At 44.5% G+C, this 21498-nt stretch overlaps 1 protein-coding gene across 8 annotated transcripts in view; it reads right to left on the bottom strand.

Annotated features, from left to right (window-relative positions):
- The window catches only part of aatkb (apoptosis-associated tyrosine kinase b), a 374036-nt gene that overhangs the window by 149360 nt on the left and 203178 nt on the right, over positions 1-21498 (bottom strand). Inside the window, exon 1 of one of the 8 annotated variants that reach the window (XM_048555203.2) lies at positions 6971-7402. The exons of the other annotated variants lie outside the window; for them this stretch is intronic. The gene's annotated coding sequence lies outside the window, so the exon portion shown is untranslated. Of the gene's footprint in view, positions 1-6970; positions 7403-21498 lie in introns of those variants that run through there. 8 annotated transcript variants of the gene reach the window in all.

The following is a 21498-nucleotide window of genomic DNA, read 5'->3' as shown; positions in this document are numbered from 1 at the left end:
GTCATTGGGGTCATTTAAGAGACTGCTGGACATGTATATGGTCACAGAAATTTGAGGGTGCATACATGAGGATCAATGGTCGGCACAACATTGTGGGCTGAAGGGCCTGTTCTGTGCTGTACTGTTCTATGTTCTATGTTCTATACACAGCTATAAACACACAGACACACTAGCAGACACACAGACAGACACAGATACACCAATACACAACACAGACACACACACAAGTGCTTTGCAGCCATTTAAGAATTTCTGATGTGTAATCACTCTTGTAATGTGCAGAAGGTGGAAACCAATTTGTACACAGCAAACTCTTACAAACAGTAATGTGATAATGCCCAGATAATCTGATGTTGACCAAGGGATAGATGTTGGCCGAGGGATCGATGTTGGCCAGATTATCAAGTAGATGCACCTCATCACCCTTAGAAATAGGACTGTGAGATCTTCTACAATCACCTGAGATAGCCAATGGAGCCACAGTTTCACAACTCATCCACAAGCACTACAGCACTGTCTTAGTACAATATTGGAGTGCTAGCCTGGATTATTACACTCAAGTCCATGTGTGGGACATGATCTCGTAAATTACTGCTTCAGAGGCAAGACTTTTACCACCTGAGCCACAGCTGGCACCATGACATATTGCCACTCTTGCTGCTTCCTTTATGCCCTAGGGGGATATTCGCTTGCACTGGCAACATTGGTCTACGAGAAAGATCTGCAGTTTTGGGTGAATCAAAACTGATTCTCTTGCATAGAGTTAGAATTAGGCCTAAACATATGTCCACGTCTGCATTCTTTCACAGATCACTTAGCAATTTTCCACAAAATGCTGCATGCTACTTAATCGGCTTAACACACTTTCCAACAGTTATAAGAGGAGAATGATTTCTCAGCTGCACGCAAAGTATTAAACAATTGTTATTGCAGGCACATTGTGATTGAATACTCCATGAAGCTAATGTAACTGCGTTCTAAGGAAATGAGACATTTAAAAGCTATGTCTTTGTAGCTCATTACTACAAACAGAAAATCTGTCGGGGGGGAGTTTATTTGTGCTCCCATCTGATAAGAAACTAAATTGGTTGTTTTTAGACCCTGTTCAACATCACTATCATCTTTGTTTGAAAATAGTGCATCAAATCCCATTATTAACTAATTAAATTTCATCCTGGTAAGTGCTTTACACTGTCTTTAAATGTATTACAACATTATTAGGTGGTGCTGCTCTTTCTGAAACTACCACAAGCTTTCCTGTTCCTAATGAACTCACTAATGTCATACACCAGTGACATTCTTCACAATTGCTCTACATTCATGCATCACTGAGCTTCAGCTATTAACTAGGCCTCCCTGATCAGAAAGAAAGGCACCAGCACTAATTTACACAGACTTTACGGACAAAAAATTGCATTGACAGCAGGGTGCCATTCGGATATTTCTCTTAAAAATGTTGAATTATGGTAAGCCAGCAAATCAAAAGCCAGCGACAGCTGAAGAGAGAAAGGGGAAAGAAATGGTCAAAATTTGGTGGAAACACGAAAGCTGCAACATCAGCAAAAAACCTCTTGTGAAAAGAACGACGAGAAAGAGAATTAGAAACACAAATGGTTGCGGAAACTCAACAACTCTGGCAGCAGCTACAGTTCTGAAGGAAAGTCACACTAGACTCAAAACGTTAACTCTGTTTTACTCTCCACAGATGCTGCCAGACTTGCTGAGCTCCTCTGACGCTTTCTGTTTTTATTTCAGTTTTTCTGCATCTCCAGCATTTTACTTTTATTTGGGATGAATCCTGAGAATGCTTTGTAATGGAACTGTCGAATCGCTACAGTGTGGAAGCAGGCCACTTGGCCCATCATTGACCCTCCAGAAAGCCTCCCACCCAGATCTGCCCCCCTACCCCATTCCTATAACCCTGATTTCCCATGGCTAATCTACATATCCATGGACACCACAGGGCAATTTCCCATTGCCAATACACCTTACTGGCACATTTTTGGACTGTGGGAGGAAACTAGCGTATCCAGAAGAAACCCACAAAGACACAACAAACTCCACACCGACATTCACCCGAGGGTGGAATTGAACCCAGACCCTGGTGAGGCAGCCATTCCGACCACTAAGCCACCATAGACTGCCCTCACATCAGTAGAAAGAAGCATGTAAGACTATTTCTGGATTGAAGCTGTCAGAGTTTTCACTTATATTCTCCCTTCCCTCATGTCATCTTTTACTTCAAGATCCCTCTCTTCAGTGCAGGACTCCCAGCGTGGACCAAAACATTTGCAGTAGCATGTCAAAGCAATTTGGTTTTAAATAGCTGAAAAGGATAGAATGATTTTTAAACTTCATTTAGAGAATGCAGGCATTGCTGGCTAGTCCCTCTTTAATTCCCATTTCTAATTGGCCTGAGGGCATTTAAGGGTTAACTACACTGCTGTGGGTTTGCAGCCACATGTAGGCCAGGATAGGATGGTAGATTTCCTACACTTGAAAGCATTGGTAAGCTAGATGGGCTTTATGCCAATCTACAATGGGGCTTGCCTTTTAGTTCTAGAGCTTTATTGAATTTGAATGCTGTCAACTTCCATAGTGGGACTCACATTCATGTGCCCAAAACTTTAGCCCGGGGTTCAGGCTAACAAGCCCAGTAAAACTTCCCAGCCTTTGAGTTGGGCTGTAGGAGCCATATTTACTCAATCGAGTTATTATGTGTTGAAATCATAATTTTTGCAACAGATAGACTGTCTTCCAAAACCTGATAGAAGTGCCCAGTGTCTCTTGACTCCACCAAACCAACTTACTGTCTAAAGTATAAATTCCAAGACGAATGAGACACTTTGAATTTTTCTTTGCATAAAATAGCAAGGAATTCAAATTTATACTTTCAAAAATTTCATCTCAATCCTGTAAATAATTCACTTCCTCACCATACTGATCCACACAAGGTTTTATAGACAGAGTGGTGTCAGTTGCTGGCTCAGACATCTCATTTCTCGACTCATGCATTCCCTTTGCTTAATATATGCCCTTTGACTACTTTCTCAGAACCAAATGCATCATTCTTCATAACTGATTGATTGCATTTCCGGGTCGTCACTTAGTTAGACAGTTACTTATCTATTGTAATTTATCTTAATAATGGGGTTCACAGAATTCTTCGATCCAGAATAATGGATTGTACAAAGCTCTCCTGCTGCCACCACCTCCTTCACAATACTGTTTCTGATCATTTGTCAGGGTCAGGTGACAATATATTGCTGAAAAAAACTGTCAGTTAACTATCAATCATCATTAACTGGTGCATTCTCCATGTCAATGCCTCTACCTGTTGACCAATTAGCATTCTCACCCCACACAGTACTAATGCTGCTTTTCTTTACATTGGCATTCTTCTGACTTGTCCTGATGAGTGCAAGGCAAATGGCCTCAATATTAGGGGTCTTTTAAAGACAATAGTCAAGATTAGCACTACCAAATAAGTCTTGCCATCATCTTCTCAAGCTCTCTCCTTGCCTGAGGTGTGATGACCCTCAGGTTAAATGGCCACCAGTCCTCCCTCTTTCTCTCTCTCTCTGAAGAGACAGAGCAGCCCTATGGTCTGGGAGGAAGACGGTGATTTTACCTGATACCTTCAATAAAATATACCCTGAGTAACAAAATCCTCATTAGGAGATCCACTGATAGTGTGGGGATAAATAAACGGACCAAGATGACACTTGAGCATTTACCAAAAAGAGTTAGAGGAATGGGTAAGAGACCGGATGTGATTTCTGGATTAAGATAGAAGAATAAAGAGGTAGAGCCATTCTCCAAAGTATTACATGGAATTGTGCAAATTCCTTTCAAATGGCCTAATGGTATTATCACTGGTTTGTCAATCCAGAGACCCAGGCAATGCTCAGGGGACCTGAGTTCAAATCTTGTCATGGCAGATGGTGGAACTTGAATTCAATAAAAATCTGGAATTAAGAGTCCATTGTCGATTGTTGGAAAAGCCCTACCTGGTTCACTAATATCCCTTTAGGGAAGGAAAGTGCCATCCTTACTAAGAGAATAAAGTGTGAAGCTGGATGAACACAGCAGGCCAAGCAGCATCTCAGGAGCACAAAAGCTGACGTTTCGGGCCTAGACCCTTCATCGGAGAGGGGGATGGGGTGAGGGAACTGGAATAAATAGGGAGAGAGGGGGAGGCGGACCGAAGATGGAGAGAAAAGAAGATAGGTGGAGACGAGAGTACAGGTGGGGAGGTAGGGAGGGGATAGGTCAGTCCAGGGAAGACAGACAGGTCAAGGAGGTGGGATGAGGTTAGTAGGTAGGAACTGGTGGTGCGGCTTGGGGTGGGAGGAAGGGATGGGTGAGAGGAAGAACAGGTTAGGGAGGCAGAGACAGGCTGGACTGGTTTTGGGATGCAGTGGGGGAAGGGGAAGAGCTGAGTTGGTTGTGTGATGCAGTGGGGGGAAGGGACGAACTGGGCTGGTTTTGGGATGCAGTGGGTGGGGGAGAAGAGCTGGGCTGGTTGTGTGATGCAGTGGGGGGGAGGGCACAAACTGGGCTGGTTTTGGGATGCGGTGGGGGAAGGGGAGATTTTGAAGCTGGTGAAGTCCACATTGATACCATTGGGCTGCAGGGTTCCCAAGCGGAATATGAGTTGCTGTTCCTGCAACCTTCCGGTGGCATCATTGTGGCACTGCAGGAGGCCCAGGATGGGCATGTCATCTAAGGAATGGGAGGGGGAGTTGAAATGGTTCGCGACTGGGAGGTGCAGTTGTTTATTGCGAACCGAGCGGAGGTGTTCTGCAAAGCGGTCCCCAAGCCTCCGCTTGGTTTCCCCAATGTAGAGGAAGCCACACCGGGTACAATGGATGCAGTATATCACATTGGCAGATGTGCAGGTGAACCTCTGCTTAATATGGAAAGTCATCTTGGGGCCTGGCATAGGGGTGAGGGAGGAGGTGTGGGGGCAAGCGTAGCATTTCCTGCGGTTGCAGGGGAAGGTGCCGGGTGTGGTGGAGTTGGAGGGCAGTGTGGAGCGAACAAGGGAGTCACGGAGAGAGTGGTCTCTCCGGAAAGCAGACAGGGGTGGGGATGGAAAAATGTCTTGAGTGGTGGGGTCGGATTGTAGATGGCGGAAGTGTCGGAGGATGATGCGTTGTATCCGGAGGTTGGTGGGGTGGTGTGTTTGAACGAGGGGGATCCTCTTTGGGCGGTTGTGGCGGGGGCGGGGTGTGAGGGATGTGTTGCGGGAAATGCGGGAGACGCGGTCAAGGGCGTTCTCGACCACTGTGGGGGGAAAGTTGCGGTCCTTGAAGAACTTGGACATTTGGGATGTGCGGGAGTGGAATGCCTCATCGTGGGTGCAGATGCAACGGAGGCGGAGGAATTGGGAATAGGGGATGAAATTTTGCAGGAGTGTGGGTGGGAGGAGGTGTATACTGGGCTGGTTTTGCATCCCAAAACCAGCCCAGCCTGTCTCTGCCTCCCTAACCTGTTCTTCCTCTCACCCATCCCTTCCTCCCACCCCAAGCCGCACCACCAGTTCCTACCTACTAACTTCATCCCACCTCCTTGACCTGTCTGTCTTCCCTGGACTGACCTATCCCCTCCCTACCTCCCCACCTGTACTCTCATCTCCACCTATCTTCTTTTCTCTCCATCTTCGGTCCGCCTCCCCCTCTCTCCCTATTTATTCCAGAACCCTCACCCCATCCCACTCTCTGATAAAGGGTCTAGGCCCGAAACATCAGCTTTTGTGCTCCTGAGATGCTGCTTGGCCTGCTGTGTTCATCCAACTTCACACTTTATTATCTTGGATTCTCCAGCATCTGCAGTTCCCATTATCACTGCCATCCTTACCTGGTCTGGCCTACATGAGACTCCAGACCCACAGCAATGTGACTGACTCATGACTTTCCTCTGGGCAATGAGGGATGGGCAATAAATGCTGCCTGGCCAGTGCGGCCCTTATTCTGTAAATGAATAAAGAAAAACCCTTTCCTCCTGCATTGCAGGGTAAAGCTGGTTGCCAGTCGGCAGCTGATGCAAACTGTCAGGGGTCCAGCCCTTTCCATCAGTTTTTGAACCTTCATTTTAAGTTTTTTCTGACAAATTCTGATAGTTCCTTTTTGCAGAAAATGCACTGAGCATCTTCCTTCCTTGGAACAGTCGGAAACAATGAAAAAAAATCCAACATTTCCCCTCAGAGGCAGGTCAAGTTAATTCCAATAAACCCTACACATGGGGGCAGCAATTCACTTTAAAAATCCACCTCCGCCTCTAACTTAAAACTCCCATTAATAAAAGGCAGGTAAGTGTATGATTGGATTCATTAAGGGTTAACTTCTTGCATCATTTATGAGGCTCCGCATCAGATCGAACACTTCATTAGATAACAGAATAAAATTAACTTCTCCAAGCAGACGCGGTCTTTAACATTCCGCAATGATTATTTTATTCGAGGCAGTAGTGCTCTCTGTGTTACGCACCACTTACACAATATCATTGCAGGTTTCATCAAACTTACACACAATGCTGCATTCCATTACAGAAAAAAACATTACAGCCAATAATAATTTATCTGTTATCATTGCAAATGGATGACCCTGTATTTATTCAGCACATCCACGCTCGGGCAGAGAAAGGAATTAATTTTCTTCCGTGCTTTTCCAATTCAGATTTTATCCTCAAAAGCATTTTTAAAAATTATTTCAGGAGAGTTGCAGAATTGTGTCAAAAGAAATATCTCAAATGGTAGTCAGACGCGTCTCTGGGGATGTGAGTGGGACCTAATTGCTTCACACCATCCCGGAACCGTGTTGTAAAATGTTTTGTCTCTGACCAGTGAGAACAGATTTGAGCTCTCCTCCACAAAACCAGAAACCTCCGATGCTTTTAAACGGCTGTGTTCTACGAAACGCCGATTGCTAACCGTCTGCCTTATGCATTTCAAAGGGCCTGCACTCACCTTGGTTCTTGTGCCTCGGCCAGTCCAGAATGCGGAGTGTAAATGCCCGACCCTGCTTTTACAAGTATTAAAAGGATGTGATTTTGTAAATTGGTCCCAGCACTTCAATGCAGAATTGGGCACGGTTTCTGTGAACTGCAGCATTACGTAGTGTCAATAATAAAAGTACTTTAATTTTGTGCCAAAAATAGCCGGCCAGGCTGCATGAAAACAGTAAGTTCTAGCTGGATTCGAGCTGGACCACCTCTGCAAAGCTATTCTCTTAATGTATAACATCCAGCGCTTTCTCTGATAAATTTTGATAGTTCCATGCTATTTTCATTCAGTTGAACCATTCTAACCCCGTGTTCAGAATGTAACCATGGTGCGGGGATGTGTGTTTTCTTTTAATGCAAGACGTCGGCGTGGATGTGAGATTTAGACAGTTTCCTCACCGCTCATTGTTCAATGCTGCAATGTACTGACGCTGCAAAGTGTTCTGTGCCTGTTTGTGCAGATCATGGCAACCTCACAGCACAAGGGACAGAGCTCAGAACAGCAGTTTGTTCTCTTAGAGACACAAGAAGATTACATTCAGTGTTTTTGCTTTTTTTTGAATTCCAACAGATTTCTAATTACTGGAGAAGAGCTGTTGAAATTTCTGATGGAATGTATTAAAATTATACCCACCCTGTGCTCCTGATTCAGTGTAATATCCTATAATATGTAACTCCATATGACGTGATACATGCATTTGATCAGTTGTTTTAAGTCTTTGTAATATTCCCAATTGCGTAGAAAGGCTGACCAGAATTCCATATCAAACACAGCACTCTGCTGCTTTATTACATAAAATGAGGAGGCACTGGGCCGTCAAAATGGCCACATTTCAGAAGGGCAAAACTTTTGGAAAGCTGAATGCAACTCCATAAAAATAAATAAAAATAAAAATGTTGCACGTTGAGTGTTGGGTCCCCTACTGTTCATGTTGTATATTAGGAAATTTGCAAACAACACAAATGTGGGTCTGTAGTTGAGTGAAGAGGATGACTGGCGACTGGACGAAAATCAGTGGGTTGGTTCAGTGGGTGGAAAAGTGGCAAATAGAATTCAGTCTGAAGAAATGCAAAATTATGCACTCGAGGAGGGCAAACAAAGCAAAGAAATGCACAATAAACGGACCGGTATTAAGCGGGGAGAGAGAAAGTGAGAGACCTTGGAGAGCAAGTCCACAGGAGGCAGGACAGTAGGTAAGGTGTGGAGAAAGCATATGGGGCACTTTCCTTCATTGGACAAGGTATGAGTACAAAAAAGGGATGTAATGCTGGAACTGAATAAGACACAGGTTAGCCATACCTGGAATTCTGGTCACCACATTATAGGAAGTATCTAATTGCCCTAAAAAAACAGAAGAAATTTACAAGAATATTGCCACAGCAGTGAGGAAAAATTGGTCAGATTGGGGTTGTTTTCCTTCGAACAGTGGAAGCTGAGCAGACCACAAAATAATGAAAGGCTTGGAACAATGATCAGAGGAAACCTGTTCCACTCGGTGGCGAGGGCAATTACTAGGGACAGAGATTTAAGGTGATTGGTAGATAGATTCAGATATGAAGAATTGCTTTCTCACCCAAAGGGCGCCAGTGTCTGGAATTTTTAGCCAGTTCGGTGGCTGAGAGGAAATCCCTCTGGTCATTTGCCTGAAATAAAATTATTAAGGGCTGCAAAATGAAAATTCAGATTTTGAAAGCAAATACTCGGCAATCTGCCAGGTCTCTCTAACAGAATGCTCAATTTGGATATATAGTAAATTATTTCCATCACAATTTGAGTAAGAGAAACCAAAATTAATATGGGGAAAAGGTAGGAGATTGGCACTTGGGCACAGAACCTGTGCAGGCACGTTGGGCCGAATGGCTTCTTTCCATGCTGTAACAATTTCGCTGATTGTGTGGTTCTGAGACCGTCAATGATTCTGCACAGTGACACACACACAAACCACACATTTGCCTAATACTGGCCCTATAGGTCTCGTCCAAATACCAGAAGTAGGTAGAGGTGCCATTCCAAACACGAGCTGTGACAGATACATTTCCCTCTGCTTAGTCCAGTCTTCTCAGATCAGTTTTCTGAAAGCTGGCTGACATCAGCCAATTCAGACACAGGTCACTGAATGCCACCCCACTTCAATCCTTCTTGTCTCACACCCAATGCTGGAACATGCATCCCAAGCAGGCATCAGTGCACTCACAGATGTTTCCAGTCCTCTGACCCACTTGGCAGTGTTTGCTACAATTACTGTTGCATTCTTTGAACATTTCATGCTGCATATTTGTTTTTATTAGAACACACCAGCCTGCTCCAAAACAATTCCCACAAAATTACGTGCCAGCAGATGCAGAAAGGCAGGTGTCTGTGCTGTTGCACTATGAGGCAGCTAGTGGACAAATCAGCCAAGTAGAGCTTTGTGTGTTGATTGGCATCTATTCCTCGAATGGTTAAACTCCATAACCCTCATTTCAGCCTGATACTTAGCAGCCAATGCCCCCACCAACATCATTAAATCAACTGCACCATGTGGAAATTCCAGATTATCAACTAAAGCTCTTTGCATATTGTAACAGCTAAAAACAGAAACAACATGCAAAAAATGCTCTGCTTGGGAGTCACAAGGAAATGCTTCTTTTGAGGTTTGCTAAAATATTTATTCCTTTAGGCAGACATTCCAGAATGTGGCAAGAATAGCAAGTACGCATGTGAATGTCCAATCCAGGTGTGCATGTGTGGGACTGAGTGTGTCTATGTACTACTTACATGTGTGAGTGTGTGTGAATACATGTAGGTGCAAATATATGTCTGTCTGCATGTGTGTGGATGTGTGTGTATGAGTACGTTTGCATGCATGCATGTGTGTGAATACATGTCTGTGCGCTTATGTGTGGATTTGTGAATACATGCCTGCCTGCATGTGCATATGTGTGTGGTATGTGTGAAGACATGTCTCTGTGTGTATGTGTTATGTGTGAACACATGTCTGCATGTGTGTGTGTATGTGTATGTTATGTATGAATACATGTCTGAGTGAGTGTGTGGATCTGTTTTAATTCACTTGTGGGATGCCAGCATTTCTTGCCCATCCCTAGTTGCCCTTGAGAAGGTGGTGGTGAGCTGCCTTCTTGAAGTGCTGCAGTCCACCTGCTGTGGGTTGACCCACAATGCCCTTTGAGAGGGAATTCCAGGATTTTGACCCAGTCACAGTGAAGGCAAATCAATATATTTCCAAGTTAGGATGGTGAATGGCTCGGAGGGGAACTTGCAGGGGGTGGTGTTCCCATGCCTCTGTTGCCCTGGTCCTTCTACCTGGAAATAGTTGTGGGTTTAGAAAGTGTTGTGTAAGGATTTTTGGTGAATTTCTGCAGTGCACCTTGTGAATATTACACACTACTGCTACTGAGTGTCGGTGGTGCATGGTGAATGATGCTTGTGGATGTGCCAAGCAAGTGGGCTGCTTTGCCCTGGATGGTATCAAGCTTTTTGAGTGTTGCTGGAGTTGCACCTATCCATGAAATAATTCCACAGAGGCTGGTATCCTGCAGCCAAGTCACCCTTTACTTACACATGGAAACTCCTTGACACCGATGTTCTATAAGGTCCACCTAGTTGCATCTCATTGCAATCACCGCAACAAACCCCCCCACCCCCGAGTCCAAGGGCATAGACCATTTTTTGTTGCTCCTCCTGGGGTGTTCAACACTGGGCCAGGTTTCCCCAACTCTGCCTCAGATACGGGCAGCATGTAATGCACAGTAGCTCACCTCTTGCATCCAGAATATCTCAGAAGAAATTCATTTTCTTCTTCAGGCAGCAATGGCATTGAGCCTGCAAATTCCACCATGTCCTTCTCAGATTTCTGAGATATCTTCAACACTTGAGAAGGGGGAGAGCCCACAGGTTCCAACAGGCTTTTCTGACTGTTCTGAGGAGCCGGGAACATTTTGCTCCTGCTCAATTAGCAAGTTTGCAGCTTTCCTATGGTCCATATGCTTGTTCAGGACCAATGCACCTAACCAAACATTATACTTCATGTCAACATGCCTCTTAGCCATACAGGGCCATTCCCATGGCTCCTACACCAAACTTTGTCCCTGAAGGTAAATTGTCTCTCTTGCTTAGCAGAGTCTTGTGTCTTGCATTGGTGTTCCTGATGGCATTTTGTATACCCCTCCAGGTTCGGGAAGAATCAGATCTTCTTCCCATTAGCAACTCTGCTGGAGCGATCCCTGTATTTGCATGAGGGGTGGTCCCATAATCAAATATGAAATGGGTCAGTTTGGTATCTAGTGAAGCTATAGGCCATTTCTTTAAGCCTGCCTTCAAAGTTTGGACTGCTCTTTCTGCCAGACCATTGGATGATGAATGGTATGGGGCTGTCCTTGTATGCCAAACACCATTCAACATTAGGAAATACTCAATTCCTTGCTGGTAAACAATGTCCCAATATCTGTAACCAACACTTCCAGGAGTCCATGTATTGTAAAAGGTGCTCATCGTTTTTGTATTGTTTTCCTCATATTTGACGACTGAATCCAATATACATCCAACCACTTTGGGAGGCCACCCACAATGACCAAGAACAGTGAGCCCATGAAAGGGCAAACATAGTCATGTCACCAAGTTCAGAGTTTACCCAGCCATTCCAGAATGAGACGGGAAGCTGCCGGTGGTCAATTATGCCCTTGTTGGTAATCTGGGCACTGCTCCACCAAGGCAACCATGTCTGCACAGGTATGTATGGTGCCATCACCAAGGAGAAGGTGCTTGAAAAACTGAAAGGTCCGAAAGTGGATAAATTACCTGAACCATATGGACTACATTGCACAGTTCTGAAGGATCTAGCTAGTAGAGGCATTAGTGGTGATCTTTCAGGAACCAGTGGAGTCGGGGAGGGTCCCAGAGGACTGGAAAATTGCAAATGTAACCAGCGTTTAAGAAGGGAGTATGGCCAAATACAGGAAATTACAGGCTGATTAGCCCAGCGTCGGTTGTTGGTAAGATTTTGGAGTTCATTGTGAAGTATAACATTTCTGAATACTTGGAAGAGCATGGTAAAACAGGAAAATAGGGAGAAGTCAGATTTGTTTCATCAGGGAGGTCATGCCTGACAAATCTGTTAGAATTCTTTGAGGAGGTAATGAGCAGGGTAGACCAGGGAGAGCCAATGGATGTTATCTAGCTGGACTTCCAGAAGGCCTTTGACACGGTGCCGCATAGGAGGCTGCTGAGTTAGATAAGGGCCCATGGTGTTAGAGACAAGGTACTAATATGGATAGAAGATTGGCTTGCTGGCATAAAGCAAAGAGTAAGAAAAAAAGGATCCTTTTCAGGGTAGCAACCAGTGGGTACTGCTGTTCCGCAAGGGTCAGTGTTGGGACCACAACTTTTCACTTTATACGCTAATGCTCTAGATGACGGAACTGAGGGCATTCTGGCTAAGTTTGCAGACGATACAAAGATAGGTGGAGGGACAGGTTGTATTGAGGAGGTGGGGAGGCTGCAGAAGGATTTAGGCAGGTTTTGAGAGAGTGGGCAAAGAAGTGGCAGCCTGAATACAGCATGGGAAAGTGTGAGGTCATAGAGGTGTACATTATTTTCTAAATGGGGAGAAAATTCCGAAATCTGAAGTTCAAAGGGACTTGGGCATCCTGGTCCACTTCCAGTGACAGTTCCACCAGTAGAGTACCTGCCAGTGGGAGGAGGCTCAATGCATCCGCATTTGCTACTTAGCCTCCCGGATGGTGTTCCAACTTGTGGTTATACACACTTGCTATTAGAGCCCATCACTGAATTCATCTTGAAGCAATGGGCAACACTGTCTTGTCCTCTTTAAATAGACCCAGCAGGTGCTTGTGGTCTGTTATTACAAATTTATATCTGTAAAGGTATTAGTGGAACTTCCTGACTCCAAATCTGACTGCAAACCATCCTTTGCTATCTGGGCATGTTTATGGTCTGCATTAACCAAAGTTCTGGATGCATACACTGCTAGGTGTTCCTCTCCATTGGGTCACCTATGAGCTAATACTACCCTAATGCAGTATGGGATGGCATTGTGTGACAATGCCAGATCCCGTTTGGGATCATAGTTTGCCAACACCTCAGATGATGACAGCTGTTTCTTCATTTCCCTGAAAGCTATGGTTTGGCTACACAGCCATTTCCAACGCTGACCCTTTTTTCAGAATTGACACAAAGTTGTCAGGATGGAGACCAGGTTATGTATAATCTTTCTGTAAAATTGCACCAGACCAAGGAAAGACATAAAGCTCTGGTATAGATGTATGAGTCGGAATTCCTTTGGTTGCCTCACTTTACCTTCCAATAGGTGTAACCTGGTTTTGAGGACCTTTTAGCTCAAGTTGGTCACTCAGGGGGGCCTGAAACACATATTTTACCCTTCTAAGGTGTACACCCACCTGGAAAAAACATCTAAGGTCGATGTCCAAGTTCCTTAAGCGCTCCTTATTGTTCTTTCCTGTTATTAGCACATCATCCAGATAAATGGCAACTTGGGGTAAACCTTGTAAAATGTTCTCTATTATCCACTGAAAAATTGCACAGGCTGACAATACCCCAGGTTGAAGTCTCTTCATTTGGTACAAACTGCTATGAGTATTAACTGTAGCATAGTTCTGGGAATCCTCATCTAACCGCAATTGCAAGTACACATGGCGCACGTCCAACTTCGGGAAGGACAGGCAGCCCCCCGCAAGCTTTGTGTATAAATCCTCTATGCAAGGGATTGGGTATTTGTCCAGCAGCAAAAAGCCATTTACTGTTTGTTTAAAATCCCCACAAAGATGAACCAATCTATTGGGCTTCATAATTGGTATGACCAATGCTGCCCATTCTGCAAACTGACCTGGTTTGATGATTTCTTCGCTTCCCAGCCGCCTGATTTCAGCCTCTACTTCTGCCCATAAGGCAAATGGCAGTGAGTGGACCTTGCAGAATCATGGGATTGCTTCCTGGTCAACATGCAAGGTGGCCTTGGCTACTCTGATAGTCCCTAGACCTTCCTGAAAAATGTCCAGGTATTTAATTGGTACTTCACTCAGGCAGCCATTTTCTAATCAAAAAATGCTGACCTAATATCAGTAAATTTTTCTCAACCAATTTTGCTTGGGCCCAGGCCTTTTATTGTAATCAGTGGGAACTGAACCAGTTGCTTCTCAAAACAGACCAGACCAAAGTAGTATCCTTAATCTGTAAAGGTTCCCCGGTATAGATAGTCAGTCTAGATGAGGTCTTGTAGAAATTTAAGGGTTAGAGTCTAGAGCCAACTTTGTTAAAGACTGATTCTGCAATCACTGAAATGGCCACATCAGTATCGACGTCCATTAGAACCCGATGGCCATTTAACCAGACGCTTAGTTCTGAGGAGGGGTTCAAATTGAAACATTGACTTTCCTACTCCTCTGATGCTGTCTGACCTGCTGTGTTCCTCCAGCTCCTCACTGTGATGACTCTCACCTCAGCATCTGCAGTTCGTGCTATCTGAGTTTATTTTGATTGTTTCGGGTTTGGATGTCGCTAAGCAATTCAACTGTTCCAAACCACACATAGGTGGACCTTCCAGAGTGTGCACTCTCCTGGATACCGACCTATGAGTTCTCTTACTCAATTCAGACCGAGTGGGAGTGTATTGCTGTCTCAAGTCTGCACACTGGCAGTAGCTACAATGCCTCGCTGGTCTGAATCCTGAAGAAAATTTTAACCATTTGGCGAGGTTTGGCTTTGATTTGAGGTTTAGCTGTGGACTGACCTATAGTCCCTGTGTTCAGGACATATCCTGAGTGATAGTCGCTCAAAGTTCGTGGATGGTGGTCATAGTATTCCTTAACTAAATCCATCAACTCTTGAAAGATTTTACTATCTGGCGCCTCAGGGAAAGTTTGGCTCCTAATCACTGAAAAAGCAGCGGATCTACAAGCTATCAGGAGAATTACTCATTGTTTTTCATCTGCCCCACTGTCATTTACCCAAAAAAAAACTTATTCTCTTTACATAATGGACCCAGTCTTCAACAGCATGATGCCAGAAATGCTTACCCCAACTCAAAGATGACTATGAGCGTGAATTTCTTCAGGATTGTGCTTTTCTGTCGTCACCACTGAAATAACTGCGCAGAGGCTGGTATCCCATCACCAAGGTACCCTTTATTTACATGGAAAGACCTCGACACTGATCTACCTCCCTTAGAGGCTAGGTCTCTGAGTGTCAGGATGTCTAACACTTTTGTTTATATTTGTCAGCCAGGAGTCCCTGACTGGACCAGATTCATGGCCCCAATTAGGGAACACATATTCTATGCCCTCGTTATAATATCTACAATCCAGGTAAGTGGGGAGTATTCCATCACACTCCTGACTTGCGACTTGTAGGTAGTGAACAGGTTTTGGTGAGTCAGGAGGTCAGTTACTCAATGCAGTATTCCCAGCCTCTGACTGACTCTTGTAGCCACTGTGTTTATTTGATGAGTCCAATTAAGTTTCTGGTGAATGGTAACCCCCAGGATGTTGATAGTGGGGGATTCAGTGATGATAACACCATTGAATGTCAAGGGGTAGTGGTTAGATTGTCTCATTTTGAAGATGGTCAAAGCCTGGCATTTGTGTGGTGCAAACGTTAAGTGCCATTTTCCAGCCCAAGCCAGGATATTGTCCAGATCTTGTTGTATTGGACATGATACTGCTTTAGTATCTAAGGAGTCGCGAATGGTGCTGAACATTGTGCAATCATCAGCAAACATCCCCACTTCTGACCTTATGATGGTGGGAAGATCATTGGTGGAGCAGCTGAAGATGGTTGGGCCAAGGACATTACCCTGAGGAGCTCCTGCAGAGATCTCCTGGAGCTGAGATGACTGACTTCCAGCAATCACAACCATCTTCCTGTATGCCAGGTATGACTCCAACTAGTGGAGAGTTTGCCCCCAATACATATTGATACCAGTTTTGCTTGGGTTCTTGGATTCCACAAGTGGTAAAATGCAGCCTTGATGTTAAAGGCAATTGCTCTCACCTCACCTCTTTTGGAGTTCAGCTCTTTTGTCCATGTTTGAATCAAGACTGTAATGAGGTCTGGAATCAAGTAGCCATGGCGGAACCCAAAGTATTGTGTGCACATGTGAATGTATGTCTGCATGCACTTGTGGGTGTGTGCATGTGAATGCATGTCAATGTGTATGTGAGGGTGTATGTGTAACTACATGTCTGTGTTTATGTTTGTGTGCGTGTGAATACAGGTCTGCCCGCATATGGGTGAGCATGTGAATACATTTCTCCATGCATGCGTGGGGCTGTTTGTGTGTAAATACATGTCTGCCTGCCTGTGTACTGGTTTGCATGTGCATGTTTGCGTGTATATGAATGTGAGTGAATACAACTTTTTGTACATGTGTGGGAATGAATACATATCTACGTGCAAGTGGTTGTGTGAATAAATATCTGCATGGATGTGTGTGGATCTGTGTCTTTGTGTGAATACATGTTTCTGTGTATGTGTGGTTGCAGAGTGTGTGCTCGAGTTAGTGTACATGCATGAGTATGAGTGCAAAGCCTCTTATTTCTGCAGAAATTGCACCCAGCAGAATCTATGCACGTGGATCATTCAGGCCATGGTACACTGCTGAGGCTGTCGTTGTACATTGTACTGGAGAGACTGAGTGACGTAAAAACACAGCAAAACCTTACATAAAATACACTGCTGAGAATGATGTGCAATGTGCAATAATGAAGATGATGCATGCAAGCCAACCGCATGGTGTTGAAATCTTATCAGCATTCACTGCACAAACTGATCATTAGTGTCACAGCACTGCTCAGAGCAATAATCTTACAGCTCAGTGCCAGAAAGCCTCTCAGTGCTGTGGAGCTGCCTCTTGTGAAGCTGCTGTGCAGAATTTTCAAGCTTGTTGTGAGTTTCCATCCACAAGATGGTGGACTTTAAAGAAGTCCCGAACATATGAAGGAATCTTGTGTCACTGGGTGCCTTTTCAAAAGTGTTCTTCTATCATCTGTTGATAGACAGGAGATAGGCTGACATTCTGCAGAGTAATAGGAAGGGTGCAAGCTGGATTTTACTCTTAATGGAGAGAATCATCACTCTCTGAATCACCAGGAGTCAAGGTTTTTGCACAAATCTTGCAGTTTTAACTGAGGTGGGGAGCAGGGGAGTGTAGGGTTGATGGGAGATGAGAGGGGCCAAGGTGCAGGTCACAAAGGTTGGTCAGTGGACAATATGGAACCAGGGGGATTGTCCACTCATGCACACAGTGTTAAACACATGAGGTTCAAAGAAAGAGAGGGGACCTGATTGAAATGTATGAAACACTAGCAAGGCTGGACTATTAGATGCAGGGAGAATGGTTGGAGAGCCCTGGGACTGAGGGACAGAGTCTCAGGATATGGAAATGGGTCTTAGGACTGAGATTTCTTGATTCAGAGGATGATCAACCTGTGGAATTCATCATTACAGGCTGCAGAATATGTTTAACAAAGAGATTGATCAGTTTTTAGACATTAAAAGAAACAAGAGATACAGAGACAAATTGGGAGTATGGCACTGGAGACTGAGGATGATATTGAGTTCTTTATTCATTCACAGGTTGACGGCATTGCTGGCCAGGCAGCATTTATTGCCCATCCCTAACTGCCCAGAGGGTAGTTAAGAGTCAACCACATTGCTGTGGGTCTTGAGTCACATGCAAGCCAGATCAGGTAAGGATAGCGGTTTCCTTCCCTAAAGGACATTAGTGAACAAGATGGCCTTTTCCCAACAATCAACAATGGATTCATGGTCATTATTAGATTCTTAATTCCATGTTTTTAATTCAAATTCCACTATCTGCCAGGGCAGGATTAGAACCGGGGTCCCCAGAGTGCGACCTGGGTCTCCAGATTAACAGTCCAGCGATAATACCACTAGACCATTGCCTCGCCTGGAGTGGTAGAGCAGGATCAAAGGGCCATATGGCCTACTCCAGCTCTGGATTTCTATATCTCTGACTGTAAATGGAAAGGCAGTCCTGGTCAGCACGTCTAGCTATTGGGTTTCCCTGGGGCTCAGCAGGCAAGGGTCAAATTTCAAATGGCGAATAACAATAAGGCACAGCCTCACTATAATACTGAAAATGCCCACTCTGTACCTTGAAGTGTGTTGCTTGGTCTTTCCTGGTTAAAGCCCGCATTGACAGACTGGGAGCAAGATACAGATTTTAACACCTTAATCACCATCTGACCCCAAACTACCTGTTTATTTATGGTGCAAATTGCCCCATTATGTAAGAGAGATAATGGGAACTGCAGATGCTGGAGATTTTTCCAGCAAGACATTTTTCCATCCCCACCCCTGTCTGCTTTCCGGAGAGACCACTCTCTCCGTGACTCCCTTGTTCGCTCCACACTGCCCTCCAACCCCACCACACCCGGCACCTTCCCCTGCAACCGCAGGAAATGCTACACTTGTCCCCACACCTCCTCCCTCACCCCCATCCCAGGCCCCAAGATGACATTCCACATTAAGCAGAGGTTCACCTGCACATCTGCCAATGTGGTATACTGCATCCACTGTACCCGGTGCGGCTTTCTCTACATTGGGGAAACCAAGCGGAGGCTTGGGGACCGCTTTGCAGAACACCTCCGCTCAGTTCGCAACAAACAACTGCACCTCCCAGTCGCAAACCATTTCCACTCCCCCTCCCATTCTCTTGATGACATGTCCATCATGGGCCTCCTGCACTGCCACAATGATGCCACCCGAAGGTTGCAGGAACAGCAACTCATATTCCGCCTGGGAACCCTGCAGCCATATGGTATCAATGTGGACTTCACCAGTTTCAAAATCTCCCCTTCCCCCACTGCATCCCTAAACCAGCCCAGTTCATCCCCTCCCCCCACTGCACCACACAACCAGCCCAGCTCTTCCCCCCCACCCACTGCATCCCAAAACCAGTCCAACCTGTCTCTGCCTCCCTAACCGGTTCTTCCTCTCACCCATCCCTTCCTCCCACCCCCAGCCGCACCCCCAGCTACCTACTAACCTCATCCCACCTCCTTGACCTGTCCGTCTTCCCTGGACTGACCTATCCCCTCCCTACCTCCCCACCTACACCCTCTCCACCTATCTTCTTTGCTCTCCATCTTCGGTCCGCATCCCCCTCTCTCCCTATTTATTCCAGTTCCCTCCCCCCATCCCCCTCTCTGATGAAGGGTCTAGGCCCGAAACGTCAGCTTTTGTGCTCCTGAGATGCTGCTTGGCCTGCTGTGTTCATCCAGCCTCACATTTTATTATGCCCCATTATGTAAGTCAGGTTGTGGCTTTATTCCAGGTCAAGTAGGTTCTAAGATTCAAGGAAAATGCACTGTGCTTTCCCATTTTCTTTTGCCGAAGTGCTTTTTCCAGTACTCTTGAAAAAACTGGGAACTACATGAGTCACCCTGATCTGGGGTGGATCCAGCTCCAAGTAATTTTACAAACAGGGTAGGGGCAGAAACAAAACTATTTGCCCTCTCTCTTATTTTTGCTAATTAGTGTAGGTTTGGAGCAAAGATATACATTTCTTCGCTCTCCAGAGTGAGCACAAAAAAATTTAACTAAAAGCAGCAAGCTTTTGTGAGTTTAAATAAAGAGGATTTTTTTTTTCATGTATCCATCCCAAAAGTCAATGCACTGCATCACTTACACATTAGAGTGACATAGTTTGCAGCCACAGTGCACTTTTGCAAGTTGTAAACAACAGAATAGTCCAAACTTTATGTAAAATACAACAAATAACTAGAGATGCTGGAAATATGAAACACAAACAGAACTTTTTTTGAAAACCTCAGCAGGTCTGTGGAGCATCTGTGGAGAGAAAGCAGAATCAACATTTCAAGTGTGGAACCTTCTTCAGGAGGGTCACTGGATGTGAATAATTGATTCTGCTTTCTCCCTACTGATCTGCCACAACTGCTGAGCTTCTCTACCAAGTTCCATTTTTGTTTTATAATTCACTTGTGTGGCTCATTGCAGGAACACAGTCACCATGGGCCAATTTTCGCACTGCTAGGATAGTTTTGATATGGATGGTTTCGTAACAGCAGTCATACTTCAGGGATTACAGTTGGATTTCCATGAAAAAAATCAATATTCAGCAGGTTGCGAAGTTAGCCACTTATGCTGTTTCAAAACAAGTTATCAAGTTTCTTTACAGGTGGACTTGTAAAAAGAATCAGGCTGGGGCACCTTTTAGATGTTACAGACTCCAGCTTTAAAAAGAAGGCATGTGTTTAGTGACTTTTCAGTTGCTGATATCATACAGCTGGTCTTGTGTTGCCCACTGAGTTTCTCCCTGGATTTTGAAATAAGATCAAGCCATTCTCTGAAATAGTGGGGACTGCCGATGCTGGAGAACCTGAGATAACAAGGTATAGAGCTGGATGGACACAGCAGGCCAAGCAGCATCAGAGGAGCAGGAAAGCTGATGTTTCGGGTCTGGACCCTTCAACATGAGCTTTCCTGCTCCTCTGCTGCTGCTTGGCCTGTTGTGTTCATCCAGCTCTACACCTTGTTATCTAAGCCATTCTCTGAAGATAGTTTTGGTCAAATAATTGACTTCCCTTGTCCACCCAGAATGATCTGGCATTGTTTATTGGAAATGTAATATTTTTAGAGTTTACATTTCAAACTAGTGGCATAAGGGGATGCTAGCTTATTTGTGACTTGGAGGTGCTGGTGTTGGATTGGAATGACAAAGTCATGAAAGCAGGTTATGGTCCAACAGGTTTATTTGAAATCCCAAATTTTTGGAGTGCTGCTACTTTGTTAGGTGAAGTCACTGACCTGTTGGTCACAGACCAAATAAACCTGTTGGACTACAATCTGGTATTGTGTCTTCTGACTTGGTCTGTTTGTGTGAAGAAGTTTAATAATTAACTAGGGCAGCAGTTCCAGCACTATGATTTTAAACCAGTGTGTACCTCCTGGAGTGTTAATTGAAGCTTGTTTACATTGTGGTGGACTTATGGTAGAAAAGAGAAAATGTTAAAAAAAAACTTTGTTTTGGGTTTAGACTCATCAAGAATTGCTTACAGCTTTTGAAAAAAAAAGAGATTGGAAAGTTAAGAAGAAGCCTAACTAAAATCAGATGCACTATGGTTTCTTCCAGAGAAAGGAAATTGTTCGGAACTGCTAAGGACATAAGTTAACTTAGCGTAAGTGTTTATTTTGAAATTTCCAGATCAGGAATGGTTAGTTTAAAACCTGCAGAGGTTATTTAAAGCTGAGAAAGTTTAATCTCTCAGTTGGGCAAATAGTCAAGTACAAAGTCTTTCCAGCTTATGGGACTACAACTAAGCAAAGTAGTTAAGTCCCAACCTAGAGATTTAATAGGGAAAAGAGATTTCTCTGATTTTTGATTAACTGTAAAGTGACAGTATTGGAGAATAGATGGGCTGATTTTTTCCAAATGTCTTGAAATTTTTCAATATATGTTATATTCAGATAGATTG

Source organism: Stegostoma tigrinum, chromosome 22 (genome assembly GCF_030684315.1).
Source record: "Stegostoma tigrinum isolate sSteTig4 chromosome 22, sSteTig4.hap1, whole genome shotgun sequence".
NCBI lineage: Eukaryota > Metazoa > Chordata > Chondrichthyes > Orectolobiformes > Stegostomatidae > Stegostoma > Stegostoma tigrinum.
This window is presented reverse-complemented; position numbering and strand designations above follow the sequence as displayed.